Source organism: Mauremys mutica, chromosome 3 (genome assembly GCF_020497125.1).
Source record: "Mauremys mutica isolate MM-2020 ecotype Southern chromosome 3, ASM2049712v1, whole genome shotgun sequence".
Lineage (NCBI taxonomy): Eukaryota > Metazoa > Chordata > Testudines > Geoemydidae > Mauremys > Mauremys mutica.
In genome coordinates this window covers 35,945,306-35,968,425 of record NC_059074.1, presented here as the reverse complement: position 1 = coordinate 35,968,425, position 23,120 = coordinate 35,945,306, and the positions used below count along the sequence as shown (strand labels likewise).

General features: G+C 44.3%; 1 long non-coding RNA gene across 1 annotated transcript in view; it reads right to left on the bottom strand.

The window, feature by feature from the left end:
* Positions 1-10: 10 nt before the first annotated feature.
* Positions 11-23,120, bottom strand: part of LOC123367301 — a 159,153-nt gene continuing 136,043 nt past the window's right edge. Inside the window, exon 3 of the long non-coding RNA XR_006578400.1 lies at positions 11-342. This is a non-coding gene — a long non-coding RNA (uncharacterized LOC123367301). The remainder of the gene's footprint in view (positions 343-23,120) is intronic.

The following is a 23,120-nucleotide window of genomic DNA, read 5'->3' as shown; positions in this document are numbered from 1 at the left end:
TCATGTAGACAGTAGAAGAGTTTTATTGGTAACTGTACCAAGATACATCCAGATGGATATACCACCACCATCTCACCCCATGACATCAAAGCTGTGAGCAAAGAGAAAGAAAGGGACAACGCCTTGCATATAAATGCCAAAGTTATGTTAGACAAGTGAGGAATATCACAAGAAGAAAATATTTGAAGGCAGCTTTCTGTTCATAGTATCATAGTGAAGTAAAAGTCTAGAACTGAAGCATCCGGGAAAAGAATCCAACACATAGGTCCAGAAAATTGGAGACAGCTTCCATTTCTCCAGAATTCCTATGTTAATCCTCATGCTGGAGAAGAGATGACATCACTGAGGGCAAACAGGAAAACAAATCAAACTACCATTAAAATATACACCTAATTTAATGTGTAAACCCATGCTTATATATGCTACATGCAAATAATCAACTATACTGAGTCAACTCGGTTTTCAGTCTCATCTTTGTTCATAGAATTCAGAAGTAAAGGTTGTTGGGGTTTTTTCAAACATTGGTATGAAGCTTCAAAGGTGTGCCTGACAGAGAGAAGAAAAAGTACCTTTCCTTGAGGAGCCTAGAGGGGTAATCCTGCTCCTATTGAAGTCAATGGCAAAACTCTCATTGCCTTTTCTTGAGTTGCATAAAGCCCCAGGTGCATGGAAATATGAAAAAATATTGAAATATATACCATCATAGTATGCTAGACACATCATTACATTGCTCAATTGCCAAGGGACTGCCTGTAAGCTGTGTACTTGATTAGCAAAAAGTCATTTACTTGATAACAAAAGTATAAAGGATGAAGTTATTGGGAAATTTGCCATTGACTTCATAGGGACCAGGATTTCGCTTTAACCCTTTAACAAATACCTATAATTGTAATACAGTAGATACTTTTAACCTGGAGTATCTTGATTTTCTCTAATGCAGTTTGTCAGTAGCCTATATCTTGTTAGGATTTCTTTCAGTACTGACCATTGTAATGTAATGCAGGATTTATCTGGGGTGTGGAAGATAACAGTTAACACGAGACATCCAATTTCAAGTTATAAGAAAATAATTATTTCCCTGCATTCTTCCTGCAAGTAGGCCTACAATTCAGGCATTAAGCAGTTCAACAGTGAATAATGAGAGAGATCAGGAAGAGTTGGGCTTGAATACAAAATGCCATCTAAGATATTGCACAACAATAGACTGTTTTGGGGAGCCCTGTTTCCTGTAGGTTCTAGGCACATTATTCCATGTGTACATGGAACCTAGTCAAGGACAACAAATTAAAATACTTTTTTCCCTAAATAGACAAAGCTGTCAAATTCTTTGCTGAGAAAAGAAAATACAAATGAGATGTTGAGGACTAAAAGTAAATGGTTTCCTTTATATTTCCACTGGAGTGTTAAATTCTGAGCATCTTGAAGGTAAAATATTTAAGATGAATTTCACGTTAGTTTCAATAAACTGTTCACCAGAGTCCACTGAAGGAATTTTTTGAAAGCTTATCAGCAGCAAGAGTCACAGGGGTGGTATGTCACCAATGTTACCCCTGCCTGTGAGTCCTGATTTATCCATTGGGTTCATCATAGCAAAGAGAATTTTATAAATATAGATAAAATAAATATAGGTAAAAGACTGATATTATTATGCAGTTGGTAAATGCTGGAGGCAATGTAGTCTAGAGCTAGAACACCCGCCTGACGAGTGGGACTTCTGGGTCCTATCAATGGGTGACCTTAGGTAAGTCACTTAACCACTCTGGGATTCTCCACTGCCTTGTACCTTCTATAGTCATTTATATCTGTGCAAAGTGGGTGTAGAACAGGGGTCAGCAACCTATGACACGCGTGCCAAAGGTGGCATGCAAGCTGATTTTTGATGGCACGTGGCGGTGGGCTGAGCAGCTCAGCCCACTGCCACTCTGGGGTTTCCGCCACCGGCTCCTGCCAGCCGGGGTCCCGCCGCCAGTCCCACTCAGCACCCGCTGCTGGCCTGGGTGAAGGAACCCCAGGCTGACAGCCAGCTGAGACCCCGGCTGGCAGGAGCCAGTGGCTGAAACCCCAGAGCAGCAGCGGGCTGAGCAGCTCAGTACGCCACTGCTCTGGGGTTCCTGCTGCTGGGCCTTGCCAGCCGGGGTCTCGCCGCTGGTCCCACTCAGCACCCGCTGCTTGCCTGGGTGAAGGAACCCCAGGCCGGCAGCGGGCTGAGACTCTGTCTGGCAGGAACCAGCGGCTGGAACCCCAGAGCAGCAGTGGGCCGAGCCGCTCAGTCGCTGCTCTGGGGTTCTGGCTGCTGGCCCCTTGCCAGCCAGGGTCTCCGCCACAGCCCCACTCCCCTTGTTTCCAGTTGGAGTTCCAGGCCTCTGGCCCTGCTCAGCCCTACCAGCCGCCAGCTCCACTCACCTCAGCTGCCAATCTGGGGTTCCAGCTGCTGACCTCCTGCCAGCCAGTTAACAACTGATCACTCAGAAGTCTGTGTGCAGCTTAAAGTATCCAAATACATGCCAGACATTGGAAAACTCAGCAAGGAAAAGCAAGGGCAAGGATCACACTAAACTGATAAGATCTGCATTTTAATTTATTTTTAAATAAAGCTTCTGAAACATTTTGAAAACCTTGTTTACTTTACATATAACTAGTTTGGTTATATAATATATAGACTTATAGAGAGACTTTCTCAAAAACATTAAAATGTATTACTAGCACGCAAAGCCTTAAATTAGAGTGTATCCATGAAGACTTGGCACCCCACTTCTGAAAGGTTGCCGACCCCTAGTGTAGAATGTTACCAGATCAGAATTCTCCACTCTCACACTCTTAGGGTCAAATCCTGATCTTACAGAAGTCAATGGTCAAATTACAATTTCCTTCAGTGTGGCCAGGATTTCATACATGTTACTAGCATGGCATAGGTATAGTGACTACAAAAGACAGAGGGAAGTCTGGCTGTATGTGTATGTGTGTGTTGTAAAATGAAGTATTCTGTAGCTTACTTGACAGGATAGATTCAGGCCTTATTCGCAAAAAGAAATGGAGCAAGTGTAAACCACACACCTTCTGGGTGTGGTGTGTCCCATCTAGTGGCACCGAGACCACTTAGAGAGAGAGATAAAATGAGTCTGCTCTACAGCCTTACCTCACAGTCAGTTGGCTTTTAGCTCATGTTGTAGAGGCTCATGCACCAAGCTCTAGAGGTCCTGGGTTCAGTCCTGCCCGCCACCGACCAGGGTCTGTCGGTGTTACACAAGGCCACAGTGGCAGCAGATAGTCCACCTCTGGGGGGAGGGTTGTGGCACCACAAAATATCTGCAACCTCCATGGGACATGGAGTCAGCCAGCACTGGTTTAACAATTCCCTATGGCAATTTCCTCCTACTGAGCTCCAGTCACAGTTGAAAGCTGCCCTTCCTCAACACTGCCCCAGGCAAAGTGGTTTTCAGGACACAGCAGGCCAAGGAATTGCATCTCCATGCCCATGTCAGAGTTAATTGAGCTTAGTGTTTACAAAGTACTTTGAGATCCTTAGGTGAAAGGCACTACATAGAGTGGGCCAAACCTTCAGCTGGTGTAAATCAACATACCTTCATTGATTTCAATGGAACTACATTGATTTGCACTAGTTGAGGATCTGGCCCATTATGAAGTAAACTCTCTTCCCCTGGAAATATTCAGCTATATGGTTTCAAGTGTGAGGTTTCTATACATGTTTTTGGAATTGGGAGACAAATGAATTTCAGATAAACTCTCTGAGAATGTCAGGTTGTCTGTATTGCACAATATTTTCATAGATCAAGTGCAGCCTTTTATCACTATGGGAGAGAGCAAATGCTGTTGAAGTGCAAAGTTACATTCTAAATAGGATGCATTATTAGGAGCTCATTGCAAAGGTTTGTGTGTCTGAGTGGACATGTAAAATCTAAAGCGGGTTTCTGTTTGATCGTATGCTAGAGAATGAAAAGAAAATGAGAAGTGTGGATTAAACACCAGCATAGCACTTTGTGAGCTTAAAATAACACATCCAAGAGACTAAAACACAGAGCACGAAATGAGTAAAAACAACGCTGACAGGATAAACATGATGATTGCAATTTACAGAATGTTTATTTTTATTTGTATTTTTGAGTTGTTTATGATCAGTAAGCTCTACACCCATTTTTTTTCCTCCAGTGAGAAACTCAAACTAAGCTCATGATGGGAGTTTAGCAAATATGAGGACTTTTCCTTTTAAAGTAAGGCTGCCTGTGAGGTGGATCTTCTCAAATTGTCACAAACCTACAAGTAAGGGTATGTCTACATTAACCACTGGATTGGCGGGTAGTGATCGATCGATTGGGGATTGATTTATCACGTCTAGTGTAGATAAAATTGATCCCCAGTCGCCGTTGACTCTGGAACTCCACCGCAGCGAGAGGCGGAAGCAGTGTCAACAGGGGAGCAGCAGCGGTCGACTCTCTACCATCCTCATGGCCAGGTAAATCGACCTAAGATATGCCGTGTAGCTGAAGTTGCGTGTCTTGGGTGTAGACCTAGCCAGTGTAGACCTAGCCTAAGACTCTGTCTACTTCTGTAGCTCATAGCTTTAAGACACTTTCAGAAAAAAACTGTATACTGATTTTTATGGGTGAAAAATGAGAGTGGACATTGCAACATAAAAGTAAAAACATTTCTAAAGATAGTGAATGGATAGTCTAGAATTTATTGAGGGCTCTCAAGCTCAGTCATTACATAAAGTTTAATATGCACTAAACTGTAGAAGTTCCTATATATCTTTATGCTTATGGGACATGTACAATTCCTTTTTTAAAGATTAGTTTTTGTATAATTGGAATTTAATAAGAGTATGTTGTTCTTTTGCCTAAAATGCAAGGCTATAAGGCAGGATATTCTAGTGCTAGTTCTATCACGGACATCCTGTCTGACCTTGGGTAGCCCCAAGTCCCATTTATATTAAGACTCTTTTACACCATTCTGCCAGTCTAAATAGAGATTGAAGGGGGAATACACTATATTTACTAACAGGATGGTGTAAAGGAGCCTTAGTGTAAATAAGCATGAAATCCTCTGTCTCCTCTCATGTGTAAAATGGAAATAATACCTATTGTGTCTCAGGGGTATCAAGAGAATGAACAAATTCATGTTTGTCAAATGTCTTGAGTTCCTCAGGTGTAAGAAGCCCATGTTGCGTTGATACTGTTGACTGTGATTTTCCTGGAAGGCCTGGAATAACTCTTGAATGGTTTTGCTCATTCCTTTTTGGGGATATCTCAAGGGGTGGTTTTGGGTGGTTGTTCGTCTGCCCTGCCAGTTCTTTCATGTAAGATACCCCACAGGCTGATTTTCATCACCTTTTTAGTTCAACATGTATATGAGATTGCTAATACAGTTTGACCTAGTCTACACTTAAAACTTAGATCAATATAGTTACAGCACTTAAGGGGTGTGAAAATTTCCCACCCCTGAGCATCATAACTATGCCAACCTAAACCCGGGTATAGATACAGCTAGCTTGATGGAAGAATATTTCTGTCAACCTAGCTACCAGCTCTCAAGGAGATGTAGTTCCTACGGCGATGTTGTAGATAGCTTCTGTCGCTGTAGTGGGTGTCGACATTTTGGGATTGCAACTGTACAGTAGTGTAGACATGGTCAGAGTTAGTGAGGAAACATGGGCAGCAGTGTATTCACTGCATTGATGGTACTAAGCTCTATCTTTTATTTTTTATTTTTTTGGTCCAACCTAGTTGGTGCAATAGAACATGTAACTCAATATCGTTATGAAGCTTAATGATGGATGAGGGTGAGTTCGCTGAGGTTTAAGCCAGGGAAGACTGAATTAATTGGAACGTTTGGGGATGCAACTGGGCAAAATTCAGGATGTTGATTCATGCATTGCTGGTTGAAGGAGCGTGTCCTGCATTTGTGACTCAGGTTTGCAGTGCTTGAATTTTATTATGTCTATTTCTGCTTTTAGAAGATTTAAATTACTAGCAGTAGCCCAAACACCATTTCTTGCCTATGTCTCGCTAGAAGAGGGTGGTGTTTTCTTTGAAAGGTGGGCCTTACTCCAACTCAACTATACTTTTTGGCTTGAGGATTAGGTTGCTCAAATGCCCTTTTGTCAGGGTTCTCTTCCCACTCTGAACTCTAGGGCAGTGGTGTAGCCAGCGTAGGGGGAGCAAAAAACATAAAAAAGGCGCCCTCCCTTGGCTACCCCTCTGGCCACGCCCCCTTGGCTCCCCCCACCCTTCTGGTCATGCCCCCAGACCAGACCTCCCCTCCCCCGCTCACCTTCCCTCCTGTGCTTCCATGCTGGCCTGCAGCCTTGTGGCTCCTTGGCCGTGCGGTGGGCAGCGCGGCCGGCGGGCGCCACTTCCGCGCCGGGCTGCCACTGCCGCCCCGCGGTTCCTCTGGCTGTGTGGCCGACAGACGCCGCTTCTGCGCCTGCCGGCGAGCGGAAGCACCTGCTTCTGCTGAATCCCACCAGCTACGCTACTGCTCTAGGGTACAGATGTGGGGACCTGCATGAAAGACCTCCTAAGCTTATTTCTACCAACTTAGGTTAAAAACTTCCCCAAGGCACAAATTCTTCCTTGGATGGTATACTGCCACCACCAAGTGAGTTAGCCAAAGATTCAGGAAAAGGACCACTTGGAGTTCCTGTTTCCCCAAAATATCCCCCCAAGCCCCTTCAACCTCTTTCCTGGGGAGGCTGGAGAATAATATACCGACTAAATAGGTAAACAAGCTGAGCACAGACCAGACCCTTGGGTTTTGAGGACACTAAAAACCAATTAGGTTCTTAAAAACAGAACTTTATTATAAAGAAAAAAGTAAAAGAAGCGCCTCTGTAAAATCAGGATGGAAGATAATTCTACAGGGTAGTAAGAGTTAAAACACAGAGGATTCCCCTCTAGGCAAAACTTTAAAGTTACAAAAAATAAACCTCCCTCTTAGCATAGGGAAAATTCACAAGCTAAAACAAAAGATAACCTAACACATTTCCTTGCTATTACTTACAATTTGTAATCTTTGATGCTTATTTCAGCTATGGCTTTAGGAGATGTATTTTTCTTGCCCTGGTCCCTCTCTGTCCCAGAGAGAACAACAAAGAGAGCACAAAACAAAAACCTTCCCCCACAGATTTGAAAGTACCTTCTCCCCTTATTGGTCCTTTTGGTCAGGTGCCAACCAGGTTATTTGAGCTTCTTAACCTTTATAGGTAAAGGAGGGATTTTATGCTACCCTTAGCTGTATGTTCCCGACACCTTTAATTAAGATTGCCCAGCAGGATCATTAAGAAATCTAAACTAGAGCAGAATGTGATTTCCGACTTGCTGAGATACTAATACCCTAAGGACATGTCTTCACTGGCAACATTAAAGCGCTGCTACGGCAGCGCTTTAACATGGCTTGTGTAGTCACGGCAGAGTGCTGGGAGAGAGCTTTCCCAGTGCTCTAAAAACCCCACCTCCATGAGGGGAGTAGCTCCCAGCACTGGGAGCGCGGCTTCCGGTGCTGGTGCACTATCTACACTGGCGCTTTACAGCGCTGAAACTTGCAGCGCTCAGGGGACTTTTTCACCCCCCTGAGTGAGAAAGTTGCAGCGCTGTAAAGTGCCAGTGTTGACAAGCCCTAAGAATTGCACTGTCTTCCGATAAGTTTCCAGATAGCATTTAAGGGGCTGCTCTTAATACAAATCCCTGAAAGGTTTGATATTGGTTACTCGAGGTACCGCCTGATTCCTCATAACAAAACTGAGATCAGAGGGCATGCTGCAAAGCTCATCTTTTAAAACAGGCATAATAGGAGATTGGGAGAGTTTAGGAGGGTTGAGACCGAAGGATAATTAAATGGGGTTTTGGCTGAATGGAGAATCTTGGGTTTTCTTTTGTGAGAAAGTTTATATATAGGTATTTGTGAAACTGGAGATGTTCCTTCAAATTTCACACCAGTAAACATTAGTGGGTTTTTTAATGATTTGTTGAAAATTTGGAGCTTATCTAAGGTGTGGATAGGCATAAGACAAACTGAAAAATTAAATAATAATAAGCCGTCAAATTGTTCCTGCACTTTGTTTCCCCACCCCCACACTTCGGTCAAACAGAGAACTGCCATGACAGCAATTAATGGAGTGTCTCTGAGTCTCAGTGTAGCAGAAGGGAGATCACTCATCAGAGTTGTCAACCCTAGGGGAGAATAAAAAATAAAGACAATTTAAATTGTCTTAAACTGTTGTAGCAAATATTTCTGGATCAATGATTGCAACTGGCAAGAATCTGCTACAGGGCATCGTATGGTAGGTTAGCAATATGCAATTTTCTCTATGAGCCCAAGTTGCAGCTATCTAGTGGAATTATATATCTTAAAATAGTGGAATCCATTAAAATGCTCTGTTCATCACCATGAAATTGATTCTGGTGAATGGAATGCTAACTCTCTAATTGAACACTTTTTTTTTCATATTTCTCTTAATTGCTAGCACTGTTCATCTGACCCAGAAATTCTGAGTACAGCTACTGCACCTTCGGAGATGATGATAATCTTAACGTTTTGTAAACATTTCTTTTAGAATGAATAGCATTCTGATTATAGAGTAGCATTCTATGTAATTTACACCATTGCATCTAGCTAAATATTCAGAAACCATTGCTATTACTTAATCAGAATACCACAGCCATGGATTGAAGAGTTAATTTTTGCCTGTGAACATTCAGTACAATTCTTCTGTAATTTACTTCCAACAGCCTAGAGTTTCAATCAACCATTCTGTACATACTACTTGTAGTCAATTATACTGTATATTTTCAGTGTTCTGGCTTTTAACATATAACTCCCATTTAAGCCAATAGTCGAGCTGGAAAATTGTCATAGAAATAGTTTATATTGGAAAATACCATTTTGATTATACCAATTTTTTCATGAACTCACTGATTTTGAGAATATCATTTTTAAAAAATTGTGAAAACATCGTATTTTGAGATGTTTTCAGAAAAAAAGTTTCAATATTTTTTTGGAACAACTATTTGTAAAATGAATTTATTTTGCATACAGTTTTTAATTGTGAAAATCAAACAGTTTTGAATTTATTGAAACAAAATATTTTGATGTTTCTGAAATTATTTGATATTTTTTTTCACACAAAAAATGAAATTTTGACTTTGTCCCTATTTGGTCCACATTTAAAAAAAAAATCTCAATCTTTCCTGGGATGGAAAATCCATTTTCTTATGATTACTAAAATATATCCCTGTGGCTGCACCTCCAAGCTACATCTAATAGCATGTTTACCCTAAATCATGTGTTGTCTACATATGAGATACCCTTGATGGCAGAAAGTGCTATCTCCTGAGGCCTTGGCTACACTGGTGCTTTACAGCGCTGCAACTTTCTCGCTCAGGGGTGTGAAAAAACATCCCCCTGAGCGCAGCAAGTTACAGCTCTGTAAAGCGCCAGTGTAAACAGTGCCCCAGCGCTGGGAGCGCGGCTCCCACCGCTGTAAGCTAATCCTCTCAGGGAGGTGGAGTACCTGCAGCGCTGGGAGAGCTCTCTCCCAGCGCTGGCGCCGCGACCACACTCGCACTTCAAAACGCTGCTGCGGGAGCGCTCCCGCGGCAGCGCTGTTCGGCTGCAAGTGTAGCCATACCCTAAGAGTAAATACCTAGTATCCTATAATAGCCTCCCTCTCCTTGTGTTGTAACAGATCTCACTCTCATTTGCCAAACTTTTCCTTAACCACTTAGGGCTTGTCTATATGGTGGGATAATGCACACTACGAGAGTGTGATTTCTCGGGTGTATTAATGTGTTGCGCATTAATTGGTCCATGTAGACCCTGCTGGTGTGCTTGAACATAGTGCTGTTTGAAATAGTACTATATGAAAACTCACTAGGGAACCTTTTGTGTGCATGTACCAATTAATGCGCAACACATTAATATACCCTAGCAATCACACCCTCATAGTGTGCATTATCCTGCCATGTAGACAAGCCCTAAGTGGTTAAGGAAAAGTTTGGCAAATGAGAGTGAGAACTATTACAAACAGCACAATGTTCAAGCACACCAGCAGGGTCTGCATGGACCAATTAATATGCTCTAGAAATCATACCCACTGTAGTCTGCATCATCCCACTGTATAGACAAGCCCTTAGTTTACCTAGCCTTCCTATGTCTTTACGTGCTCCCACACTCACACTTTAATGGGTAATTATATCAAGCCAACTTAGTCTGCAAGTAGGGTGACCAGATGTCCCGATTTTATAGGGACAGTCCCAATTTTGGGGTCTTTTTCTTATATAGGCTTCTATTACCCCCACTCTCTGTCCCGATTTTTCACATTTGCTGTCTGGTCACCCTATCTGCAAGCTTCTATGAGCAGAGAGCTGGAGAAATTGGGTCAGATCCTCAGGTGTGCCAGACTTCTGCATGTTGCATTTGGTAGGAAGTGTGGACCTACATTCTGCCCCACACACCTCCACACTCAGATCCTGGGGACAATGGGCTTATTCAGGCCTTTGCACAAATAAGAGCAGCTTTTGCACTGGTTGGAAAGTTGGGAATGTTTGAAATCCAAACTCTACTTAGGCCTTGTCTACACTACAAGACTATTTCAAATCAACTTAGTTCGAATTTGTGGATTCGACCTTAAGAAGTCGAATTTGTGTATCCATACTAAATACACTAATTCGAATTTCTGAGTCCACATTCACGGGGCCAGCGTCGACTTTGGAAGCGGTGCACTGTGGGAAGCTATCCCACAGTTCCCGCAGTCCCCACTGCCCATTGGAATGCTGGGTAGAGCCCCCAATGCCTGCTGGGGGGAGAAATGTGTCGAGGGTGGTTTTGGGTAAGTGTCGTCATTGAACCGTCAATCACAACCTCCCTCCCTCCCTCCTTGAAAGCGCCTGCGGGCAATCTGTTCGTGCACTTTTCTGGTCAGTGACAGCGCGGACGCCACAGCACTGCAAGCACGGAGCCTGCTGCGATCATCGCCGTTTTCTCCTCCTCGCACTTTATCGTCCACCTCTTCCACAGTCAGCTGCTGAGAAATTGGGCTACTTTTCAATGGTGCTGCAAGCACTGGGGGACCATAGGGGACGTTTTACAAACATCAACGTCGGGTGGCCGGGCAAGGTTCATGATGCGTGTGTTTTCAGGAACTGTGGGCTGCTCAGACGCCTGCAGGAAGGTAGTTTCTTCCCGGACCACGAAATAACTGTTGTGGATGTGCAGATGCCTATAGTCATCCTCGGGGACCCAGCCTGCCCGCTAATGCACTTGCTCATGAAGCCCTATACAGGCGCCTGGGACAGCGACAAGGAACTCTTCAAATACCAGCGAGCAGCGAGCAGCGTGACCTGTGACTGTTCAGTTTCTTTACAGAGAAGCTGAACCTGCCCCTGTTTCTTTACCCAGTTACTGTTGACTCTTCTCTTCGGTTACATACCCCGTTCACCCCGTTACCCCCACTTCCAGCACACGTGTAAAAATAAAATACATGTCCCATTATTACTTAACAAAGGTTTCTTTATTCATGACTTTTCGTGAAAGGGTTGAAACTGGGACGCAGGCTGTGCTGGGTAGGGTGTGCGGTGATGTAAAGACTGCCTCTAAACTCAAGGAATGACAGGCTCCTGCTCCTAGAGCGGTCCGCAGTGCCGGAATGCTTCTTTCAACGGAGCCTGCCATCCCTCTTTATGGAATTCTGTGTGCGGGCGGATATGTGACCTTGTGGTGGAGGAGGATGGATACAGATTCCTCAGCTGCGTGACTCAGCGGTCCAGGACAAGGACCGCTGTATAAGATCTGTAACCGCCCTCCCCCGCTGCAAAGTCACATCTCCCCCGCCCACACAGATCCTGGAAACCACCTCCAAAAACCGACCAGGGTGCCTACTGACTGCACTGTGTGTGTGACCCGCTGCTGATCCTGCCCCCGTGTCTGTACCCTGGGAAAGGTGACTGTCCTATGCAATTAACCACCCCCTTCCCCACGCCCCCCATTCAAACACAGTCTTCTTTGAAAAAACATAACGGAAACAGTAATTAACAGCAAAGCATTTTTATTAATTAAGTAGACAGTTAGGGGATGGGACTGGGATTGGGACTACTGTGAGTCTGGAAGTGAAGGACTTCGGCAAATGTAGGGTATGAGAGCTTTTGGGTACTTGAGCACTGTGCTGTGGTGCAGTGACAGTATTCACGTCCCCGGCCGCCCCTCCTCCTGATTATTTTCGGTGAGGGGGGTATGGGACTTTGTGGCGGGGGAGTGCGGTTGCAGATACACTGCAGGGTGTCTCTGTCCTCCTGCGGTCCTGCAGAACATCCACAAGGCGCCTGAGCGTGTCCGTTTGCTCCCTCACTAGTCCAAGCATTGTTTCAGTCGCCTGCTTGTCTTCCTCACGCCACCTCTCCTCCCGTTCGCTGTGTGAGCGCTGGCACAGAGAGACGGTCTCCCTCCACTGGCTCTGCTGGTCCGCCTCTGCTAGGTAGCAGCCCATACGTTCCTCGAACATCTTGTCCCTTGTCTTTTTCTTTCGCCGCCTAATCTTTGCCAGCCTCTGCGAGGGGGATGCTGTGGCAGGTCTGGAGACAGTGGAAGCTGTGAGATGGGAAACAGGGAGTGAATTCCTTGCAAAGATACATTTTTGCGAACAATTAACTGACTCTAGGCTGTCTCTGTGAATTCTGGGTTGAGACCCCTGTGCCTGCTGGGGCAGAAATCATTTTCGCGGTGGATTCTGGGTAAATGTCGCCAGTCATTCCTTCCTCCAGAAAAGCAACGGCAGACAATCATTTCAAGCCCGTTTTCCCAGAATTGCCCTGGCATACGCCATAGCGTGGCAACCATGGACACTGTTTTGCCTTTTGTGACTGTCACCGTATGGGTACTAGATGCCGCTCACAGAGGCGATTCAGCAGCGCTACACAGCAGCATGCTTTTGCTTTTGCATGACAGCAGAGATGGTTACCAGCCATATTGTACCATCTACCATACCATAAATTGGTAATAAGATGGTAATAAGATGGGCATGGTTACCTGTCCTTTTGCACTGCCCCATTTGGTGCTGTCATAAGTGCCCCTGGCCGAGCAGCCAGGGGCGCAAAAGCAAAAATTGGGAATGACTCCCTGAGTCAATCCCTCCTTTTTGGTATCTAAAAATAGAATCAGTCCTGCCTAGATTATGGGCAAGTGTACTAGAGAACCACTGTATCATATAACCAGAGAGCACAGCTGCTCTGTGTCCGATCCTGCATAAATTATGAGCTGTATGCTATTCACAGGGGGTGCTCCTGCAACAACACCACCTGTTCATTCCGTTCTTACCCCAGCCTTCCTGGGCTACCATACCATTGTCCCCCCACTTGTGTGATGAAGTAATAAAGAATGCAGGAATAAGACACAATGACTTGTTTGTGAGAAATGAGTGGAAGGAAGCCTCCAGCTGCAATGATAGTCCAGGCAGGACATTAAGGAGTGTGGATGAAGGAGCCCATCATCCCTCTGATAGTCCAGGGGCAATTGAATCTTTTATTTACAATGAAGGGTGGGGGCTGATGGAGCTCAGCCCCCTGTTGCAATGATGAGGACGGTTACCAGCCATATTGCACCATCTGCCATCAAAAATTAGGGACAGGCGCCCTTGATCAACTTTACTGATGCTAGTCGGCATGGTTACCAGCCCTTTTGCACTGCCCCATGTGCCAATAGGCTGATGATGAGGACGGATTTCCATCTTTTTGTACCATCAGCCATCCATAGCGTGGGGGGAGCAAGGATGTTGGTGTTGAGTGCTGCACCATCGCGTCTATCTGCAGCATTCAGTAAAGATAGGGTGACATGTAAAAGAGTCAACAGAGGATTGTTTTCACTTCTGGTGGTGGGTGGGGTGTGTGCGCAAATTGCCGAACTATGCCCTGACCCACCGCAGACACTGTGTTTGACCCTAGAAGCATTTGGAGCTCATCCAAGAATGCAAATACTTTTCGGAGACAGCAGGAACTGTGGGATACCTTGCGTCCTCATTCCCCCCTCCCTCCATGAGCGTCCATTATATTCTTTGGCTTTCCGTTACGCTCGTCACGCAGCTGCGTGCTGAGTCTGTGCTATGCCGTCTGTCCGTAGATTTTTTAAAAATACTTTGGACCAGGCGTAAAATTACAGTAATTACCCTAATTAGATGCAGGAGTCTCCGAGCGAGATCACCCTGAGGAGGGTCACTGAAGGAGATAGAGAGCGCATGCTGCGTGAAAGCTAGCACGAACCAGGGCCCGATGCAGCCGTGCTCGGGGAGGCAGTGCTCCCTGAGTACCTCATGAAAGCCTTGCGCGGAAAACTGTGCTACCACGGAGCACCCAATAAGGCAGCTCTCCCCAGGAACCTCCTGCTGATGCTTTTCGATTAACGCAAGGAGAGCTTTGTGAAGATCTCCAAGGATGATTTCTGTTCTATCCCCATATCTAGAGAGACCTCCTTTTCACACAGTTAAGATTCCTGTTATATTAAGAATAAAAGTTAACATGGTTAAAGCACTTACCGACTGCTCCTTCCCCTGATTCAGGGTCCGGGTTAATGGCCGGGGAGGGTTGTTGGGGGATCTCCGTGACGGTGATGAATAGATCCTGGCTGTCGCGGAAACCAGCGTTGTAAGCGCTCTCGTCTGCCTCGTCCTCCACAAACCCTTCCTCATCTTCCCCGTCCACGAACATCACTAAGGAACTGGCCGTCGACACTGTCCCATCGTCAGAGTCCACGGTCACTGGTGGGGCAGTGGTGGCAGGCTCCGTAGCGTCCGTTTGCCGCTTTGATTTTTTGGTAGCCTTGTCTGGGGTCCTTGATTTTCACGCGGCGCTGCGTTGCATCCCGCCTGTATCCTCTGTCTCTCATGGCTTTGGAGACCTTCTCGTAGGTCTTCGCATTCCCTGTTTTGGAGCGCAGCTCGGAAAGCACAGACTCCTCGCCCCACACACCGATCAGATCGAAGAGTTCCCAGTCAGTCTATGCTGGGTCCCTCTTTCTATTCACAGATAACATGAACTCCTCTGCTGGAGAGCTCTGCATCGTTGCAGGTGCTGCGGAGCTCGCCCCGATGTCCAGCCAGGACGTCAGATTCAAAGTGCCCAGACAGGAAAATGAATTCAAATTTTCCTGGGTCATTTCCTGTGTGGCTGGTCAGAGAATCCAAGCTCGGACTGCTGTCCAGAGCGTCAACAGAGTGGTGCACTGTGGGATAGCTCCCGGAGCTACTAAGTTCGATTTGCATCCACACCTAGCCTAATTCGAGCTAGCCATGTCGAATTTAGCGTTACTCCACCTGTCGGGGTGGAGTACCAAATTCAAACTAAAGAGCCCTCTAGTTCGAATTAAATGGCTTCCTGGTGTGGACGGTTGAGCGGTTAGTTCGAATTAACGCTGCTAAATTCGAATTAAAGTCCTAGTGTAGACCAGGCCTTAGATCCAAATTTTGTAAAAGGCTTTTGTAAGTGGGCTGAACCAAAACTTTGTATCTGAATTTTCAGGTGTTTGAAATCTAGACCTAAATTTCATGTCTTCAGATGATGCCTATGTAATGCCGACACACCCTGGTCATCAGTGGGCGGGATCGAATCTGGGACCTCTGGAGCTTAGTGCGTGGGCCTCGACTGCATGAGTTAAAAGCCATATGGCTATTAGCTATGGCTACAGAGCAGACTCATTTTATCTCTAAGTGATCTCAGTGCCACTAGATAGGACAGAACTCCACACCCAGAAGATGTGTGGGTTACACCTACATTATTTTTGATTGATCTATAAACTCCACACTGTGTACTTTGCAAACTGCTATTTTAGCAAATCAGGCCCATCATTACTATGTATTATCTAGTACTGTGGGTGTCAGTGGCAAAACTTCCATTGATTTCAATGGGAGCAATATCCGACCCTAGGAGTGAAATCCTCATCCTATTGAAGTCTATGGCAAAACTCCCATTGACTTCACTAGGGCCTGATATTCATCCCAAGTGTGTAATTAAAGGCAAATTCTGCTTGCTTGGCTTACACTGCTAGATAGAGTAGTCCTGTTAGGTCCTGATGTAATTGAATACAGTGGATTTACAGTAGGGATGAATTTGGCCCAAAGTGACTATTCAAGGGTCCTGTTTTGCACACTCTCCCTACCAGGTGCTGTGTTTGCTATAGTGAACAATCCCATGTGACCAAGTGAGCAAGATTTGCCCCACATTTTTACAACTATAGATAGGTCAGTGAATTCATCATGATTTGGAGAGAGGAGGTGTATAGATGTGTGCTTATGTGTATATATAGTGTGTATGCTACTCTTCTGTATACAAAATTCATAAAGGAACATCTTAATAGAAAATGTAAACTTTGGAACTAAAAGCTGGCTGCAGGTGGGTTGATGATACTGTTTGTTGCTTGAATTTTTCATTGTTGCTACAAATACATATTTTTTTCTGTTGTGTTGCACTGAATTTATTTCATTATGTCCTGCAACTGTTAGATGCAGAATGATGCAATCTATGATGTATGCAAAGACAATAGATCTTCAGAGTTCTGTCCTGCCTTGCTGCTGGATGGGTGCATTAAGGCAAGAGAAGCTTCTTCTGCCTTTAACTTTCAGGGCACTGGCATAAGACAGTATTTGACCTTATCATTTCAAGTGACTCTTTTCAAATATGGCTTTGAGAATCCTATATCCATTTGAATCTTTCAAGCATAAGTGTCTTTAAGCCTGTTTCTGGATTCCATGGGTCAGATTCTCCCTTGTGCTAGGTCACTTTGCACAGCACACCCAGCATGTCACCAGGCATGGGAGGATCACTGCAGTGTAGCAAGATCCTCTGTGGCATAGAGCTGCATAATAGTTCTTATATCGCCACTGCCTGCATTTGGCATAGGGAACATGGCATGGGGATGGGAGGGATATAGCTAGGTATTCTCTACACTCTGGTCATTCCCAGGCATTTTAGCAGGCCATTGGGGATGATGGCAGCCAGTGCAAGTCAAAGCTGGCCTAGAATCATGAGGAGCACAAAGGTGTCTCAAAAGCACATTTGCAACTACCTCCTGAGTTGCACTTTGTGCCTCTCCACAGCAGGGCCGGTGCAAGGAAGTTTCGAGCCCTAGGCAAAACTTCCACCTTGTGCCACCCCCCCAACCAGCTAACCCCACCCCCCATCCAGGGAGCCTGCCACTCCCCAACCCGGGGATCCCCCACCCCCAGCAGCTATCCCCCTCGCCGTGGCAGCTAACCCCACCCGGGGAGACTTCCCCTCCCCCCTCGCCGCGGCAGCTAACCCTGCCTGGGGAGCCCGCCCCAGCTCACCTCGGTTCCGCCTCCTCCGCTCAGCACGCCGGCGCCGCTTTAATTCTCCTCCCCTCCCAGCCTTGTGGCGCTGATTGGAGGAGACTTAGAGCGGGGGCTGTGTGCTCAGCGGAGGAGGAAGAATGGAGATGATCTGGGGCAGGGAGCAGTTCCCCTATGCGCCCCCCCGCCCTCGTTACTGCGGGCGGCCCTCCCCACCCCACCCCCCCAGCTCACCTCCACTCCACCTCCTCGCATGAATGGGCTTTTAGGCGCCCCCAACCACTAGGCGCCCTAGGCGGCCGCCTAGTTTCCCTAAATGGTTGCACCAGCCCTGCTCCACAGCCAAGGATCAGGACCAGAGAACTAGATCCTCAAAAGTATGTAGGCAACTGACTCCCATTGCTTTCAGTGAGAGTTAGGCACCTAAATACCTTTGATGATCTGGGCCATAGTATCCAGAGCAGACTTATTAAAGCATAATGCATATTAACACCAGAAATGGTGCAGCTGTTAATATCCATTTTATCATACATAAAATCAAGCAGCAACTCTGTCTTCACCTTCCCGCCGCTCAGATTAACCAATTTATAATATACTGTCAGATTTTCTAGGCCACCCCCGTAGCGAACTAGAACTTTGCTCCAGAGCATAATTTATTTCTGAAATCTAGTATGTCTAAAAAGTGATGCACATCTCCAAATGTGAGTACCCTTAATTTTAAAATCTTACTCATTAATTTGCAATAATGAGATGTAATGAATATTTATAGAAGATTTTATCTATACCTATTAATTTGCCATGGTATGCTACTGATATCCCTGCACTTTGAATTAATAACATGAGAGGGAACTAAATGAAAAGCTGATAAAAATCCTATTCACCATGTGAGACTTTAATACTCTGTTAAAAAGGGTAATACGTTCTGTACAAATGGAGGCTTACTATATAATTCACTGACAGCATCACAGGGAACTAAGTGATTTTGTATGCACATACATTTTATTGCTGATATGGATCATCATTTTTGACTTTTACTTTAAGCCAAAAAAAATTGTCTCTCCTCACTTACTGGAAACCAAATGTCCTCACCTCTCTTGGTAATTGTGAGTCCTCCAAGAAATCTTTCACTTGGATTACAGATCAGAGGAAACTGACTGCAACTCATCTATGTTTTCACTAAAGGGTTTGAGAGATGGCTTTGCTCTCAGTTACTGAACATTACACTTATGTCTGTATTTAGTTTGGCAAGCTTCCCCCTTTTTAATTGTAATTTTATGTTTGCTGTTACGGTACATAATTTGCAGGAATAAGAATGTCTCTTTATATTTCAATTTGCCATTTAAATCACAGATCACAGCAACCATGTGGATGTGCTTAGCTCGTTTCAAATAGTGGAATTCAAAGAATCAGCAGAGTGGGTCAGAAAATGGGGAACAAAAATTTGCAAACATTTTCCAAATATTTTATACTCCTTTTTTTTGTTTTTTTTTGGTCAGACTCTTCCAACCAGCTCTAAAAACCAGGGCTGTCAGAATAACCCTTGGTCTGCAAGACTCACTGATATGTTGTTTTCTGTGACTGCACTTTTCACCTTGGAATGATTCTCAGCTATTTCAAGCAACTTCACTAGACTAGAGCCCTACCTACAGTAAAAAACTAAGTATGTTTAAACATGGTAATGAAACTTGGTGGTGGCCAAATTATTAATGTGGTTTATTCTTGCCTAGATGAACAGAAAGCACATGGTCTTCTAATATAACCATAATGCGTTTTCTTTCCACACGGCAAGAGTAAGCCATGTTTGGCCACAGCCATGTTTTAAATAGGGTAGATTACACTGGTGCTGGAACTAGGGGTGCTGGTGTGCTGCCACACCCCCTGATTTTAAGTAGTAATAAAAAGTAATAACCCAAATACATGATTTCCATCTTCAGCACCTCTACTATAAAAAATTGTTCCAGCATCACTTGTAGATTATGTAGTGTAGCTTAAGACAGACTTAACCTTGACTATATCAAACAGAGGCCAGTGCTTCCTAGCCTGGCATATGTTAACCCCAGCATGCCCAGAGGAATTCTGACTAACTCAAGCAGAATGGGGAAAGGAGATTACCTTTGGGGAGAAACCCCCCCTCCCCACACCCAAATATGAGCTCTGGGTATAAAAGACAGACTAGAGCCTTCAGTAAGTTATTCATATATTAATTTCTTTTTCTGTAGTTTGTAAAAGAAAAGAAGCCAGCAAATTACTTTTTCTTCATGGGCAGGTACAATCTCTGGGAATTCTGAAATCCATAATGTACGTCTTCCAGAAGGTGAGTGGGAAAGTAAAAGTTTATGACAGCAAAATATAAACACCGCCTTTTTTTTAGCATAAACAAGTTTTTCCATCAAAAACATACTTTAGAAGCTTCAGGTGTGGCTGCATCTGCTCAGGTCAAATGCTGCAAAAACAGCCTGCAATATTAATTTGAAAACCTAATGGCTGCTCATTTAGACTATGTTAATGCCTGTTTTTTTCCACCATCTGCCAAAACTTTCACAAGAGGTATTTGTTCCTACAGATGTTAGGAGAAAGTCTCTACCCTTTTTCACCTGCAAACATTGGTAGTGGTAGATTCCAAAGGGGACTCACTGTGCACTCTTTGTTGTTTGTCTCTCATTATTTTCCAGTTTTCCAAGTTAGTTATCCAATCAGGGAGAAGAAAAAATAGCACTTGACACAGGCGACCCATCATACAGCATGTATAACAGATGGCAAGCAGTCAACAATTCACAAACAACCTATAGAATGAAAATTATTCCGACTAAGACTGGATTTGTTAAAATCAGGATTGTTTCATGATGTCAAGTATCAGAGGGATAGCCGTGTTAGTCTGGATCTTCACTTGCATCTGAAGAAGTGGGTATTCACCCACGAAAGCTCATGCTGCAAAACGTCTGTTAGTCTATAAGGTGCCACAGGATTCTTTATTGTTTCATGAATGACTCATGAATGCAAATGAGAGTAAATTTTGTCAGCTACAACTATTCATGGAGACTGTACTACTGGTTCTAGGCTGCATAGATTCATCCAGTATACTCTCCTGTGATGTTATGGTGCTGCTTCTGGAATGCAGGGTGTGCTACACTTTTTTTAAAGTGAGGGACACCATCTAATCCCAATGAGCAATAAACTAACATCCCACTGGGGAAAATTCTTCCTCTGACTTTTCTCCCCCCTGTTTCCTTGCCATAAATGACTACAACTCTAGAAACAGTGTAACTGGTGTCATCCTGCTGTGCAAGGGTAGCAGGATATGCAGACAGCTGCCAAAATGCTGAGGGTGTGAGATTACTTCTGCACCTGAAATTTAGCCATCAGAAATCTGTGCGTGGTAAGCATCTAGCTGCATTTATACTGGGAGAGCCTACTAATGTCCAAACAATTTTCATTTTTCCTTGAATTTTGACCACTTCTTAATCTTGACAAGAAAAGGTAGGAGTCTAAACCTTTTTAAAAAAAAAAAAAAAATAATTCCCAGGACTGTCAAAATGTTTTCTTGTTGCAGCTTAGTTTACATCAGCCTCTATCAAGTGATTGGTATTATTCTTTGTTCGCTTCCTGAGAGGAAAGGTACTTAAAATAGCTCTTCACTGGTTTAGAAATGAAGCAGGCTGGGGTTGCTCTTCATTATACATGTAATTGAGTAGCAGCTAACCTCACATGCCAATTTACCATTTATCCTAGTTTTGTGTTATCAGATGTGGGGCCAACACCGTAGTGAACTAGAACTTAGACCTACAGAATGATTTATTTCTAGCTCTAGCATCCAAAATGTGGCATGTCTTCATGTGTGGCCATCCCTAATGTTTTTTCTGACCTTGCTTTGAAAACTAGAACTAAATGGAGAAAGAAAAATCAACCCGGTTGATTGACTTGTATGAAATACTATTGTGAATCCTTGGCTGCTATCTTCCTGCCTCAGCCCCTGAATGAAAATATTCAAGAAAAAGCCATTGCTGAGATGAAGCATATGTACTATACAAAATAATGGCTCTGTAAATAATACTCTAATTATGCTGCTGCTGGTAGAGAGAACTGTAATGGCACAGCTGCAAGAAAGTAATGTAGTTGGACCTAACCTTCTAAATGGACTCTCCTAAACAATGCATTACTCTAGCTGAGAAAAAGCATACAATTGCTGATCTTATATCACCAACACCAAGCCTGTCATACTGATTTCTAGAGCGGCAGGGGGAGGGAAGAAAAGGCAAGGTGGCCTGCCTTTGTGAAACCAGAGCTTGGTTGCCTGGCAACTTGCTGACCTAACTTGGTATAGATTGTTTTAGTGGCCTGAGTAGATGCCCCAAAAGTCACCTGAGAATTTTTAAAGAAAAGCTTGGGCAAAGTTGAATTATTAATGCAATAAACTAAGTGTTATGCTTCCTGTTTGCTTCTTACAAAAGGGAAATTTCTGAGTGAAATTCTCTATATAAAAGGAAAAAAAAGTTCTTTGTGCCAATTAAAAAGAACATAACAGTCCAGAAGATGAGCAGTGCTGTCTTTCTTAATAAAAACTTTACAAATGTGTGTAATTTTCCAATAATGGGCTGAAATTTACATATGTTCCATGGCAATGCATTTAGTATAACTCTTGTCAGGGATGCAAAAGGCTACTTCTCCAATATACTCTCCCAGTGGAGCAGACAATAATAAAATGGTAGATCTAGGCAGGAGATGTTTTGAAGCAGTGTTCCAAATAAAGTTAACAGTGGAACCTGCCCATTCGACAAGTTAATGAAACACCAAACACCGTGGTATGTCTTTACTGTGCGCTAATAATAATGATACTTGGTCGTGTGGCAGGGTGTTGGCCTCAGGCTTAATATTTTGGGGAAATTTCAATCAAAACTATTTGGATATTTTCAAGAATGAGATTAGAGGAAAAATACGTTTTGTCCGTGCTTAAAAAAAAATATTCTGGTGACCTTTTCTTTGAGAAGCTCAAAGGCCCCCATGCTTTGGAGTAGGGGCTTTAAAATTTGGCTGGGGGTTGGCTTTTGTTTCAGAAATGTGCTTTTTGCTATTCCTGTGAAAATCCACCAAAATTCAGCAAAGTTATACACCTTTGAAAAGTTTGCATGTGCTCACTAGAGATTTGGTAGTACTTCACAGCTAAAATCTCAGGATTCTGTCCACACTGAGCATGCTGCAATCTTGGACTGTGTGGACTTTATCTGAAATTGCTATTCTGGGATGCTGTGGGCTGTTCCAGAGCTGGGTACTGAAACTGAGAGCAGAGAGACTGTCTCTCCTGTATTCTTATTGTCCCTCTGCTGATGCCCAGGGTGCATGGAAGAGGAAGCTGTCTGATTCAAATGCCAAGAGGACAAGAACCAGAGCCGGGAATGTATTGGGATTTTGGAGATGGGGGAATAATAGCACTAGAGGCTGGCAGGAGATGTGGGGGGGGGCGAGATAACTGACATTGGGAATTGTGGAGATTGGGGGGCTGGGTATTGAGCAGAGGAGACTGGCAATGGTTTCACAAGGAGACTGGGAGTTAGTGGGGCTGGGGAAAGTGGGCATGGGAAGGGACAAGAGATGAAAGATATATCTAATGAGGAGCTCTGAGAGGGGAATTGGGAAGGGCTGAGCCAGGAGAATGGGACTGGGAGTGGGGGGAAGACTGGGACTGAAATTAAACCCCTTAGGAGCGGAATCTGGGACTGACTAGGTGAGGAGAATGGGACTGTGATGAGAAGCAAGAGGTAGGGAAAAGCCAGGACAGGGACAGGTTGGAAGGAATAGAATAGAAACGGTCAACTTTTCGGGG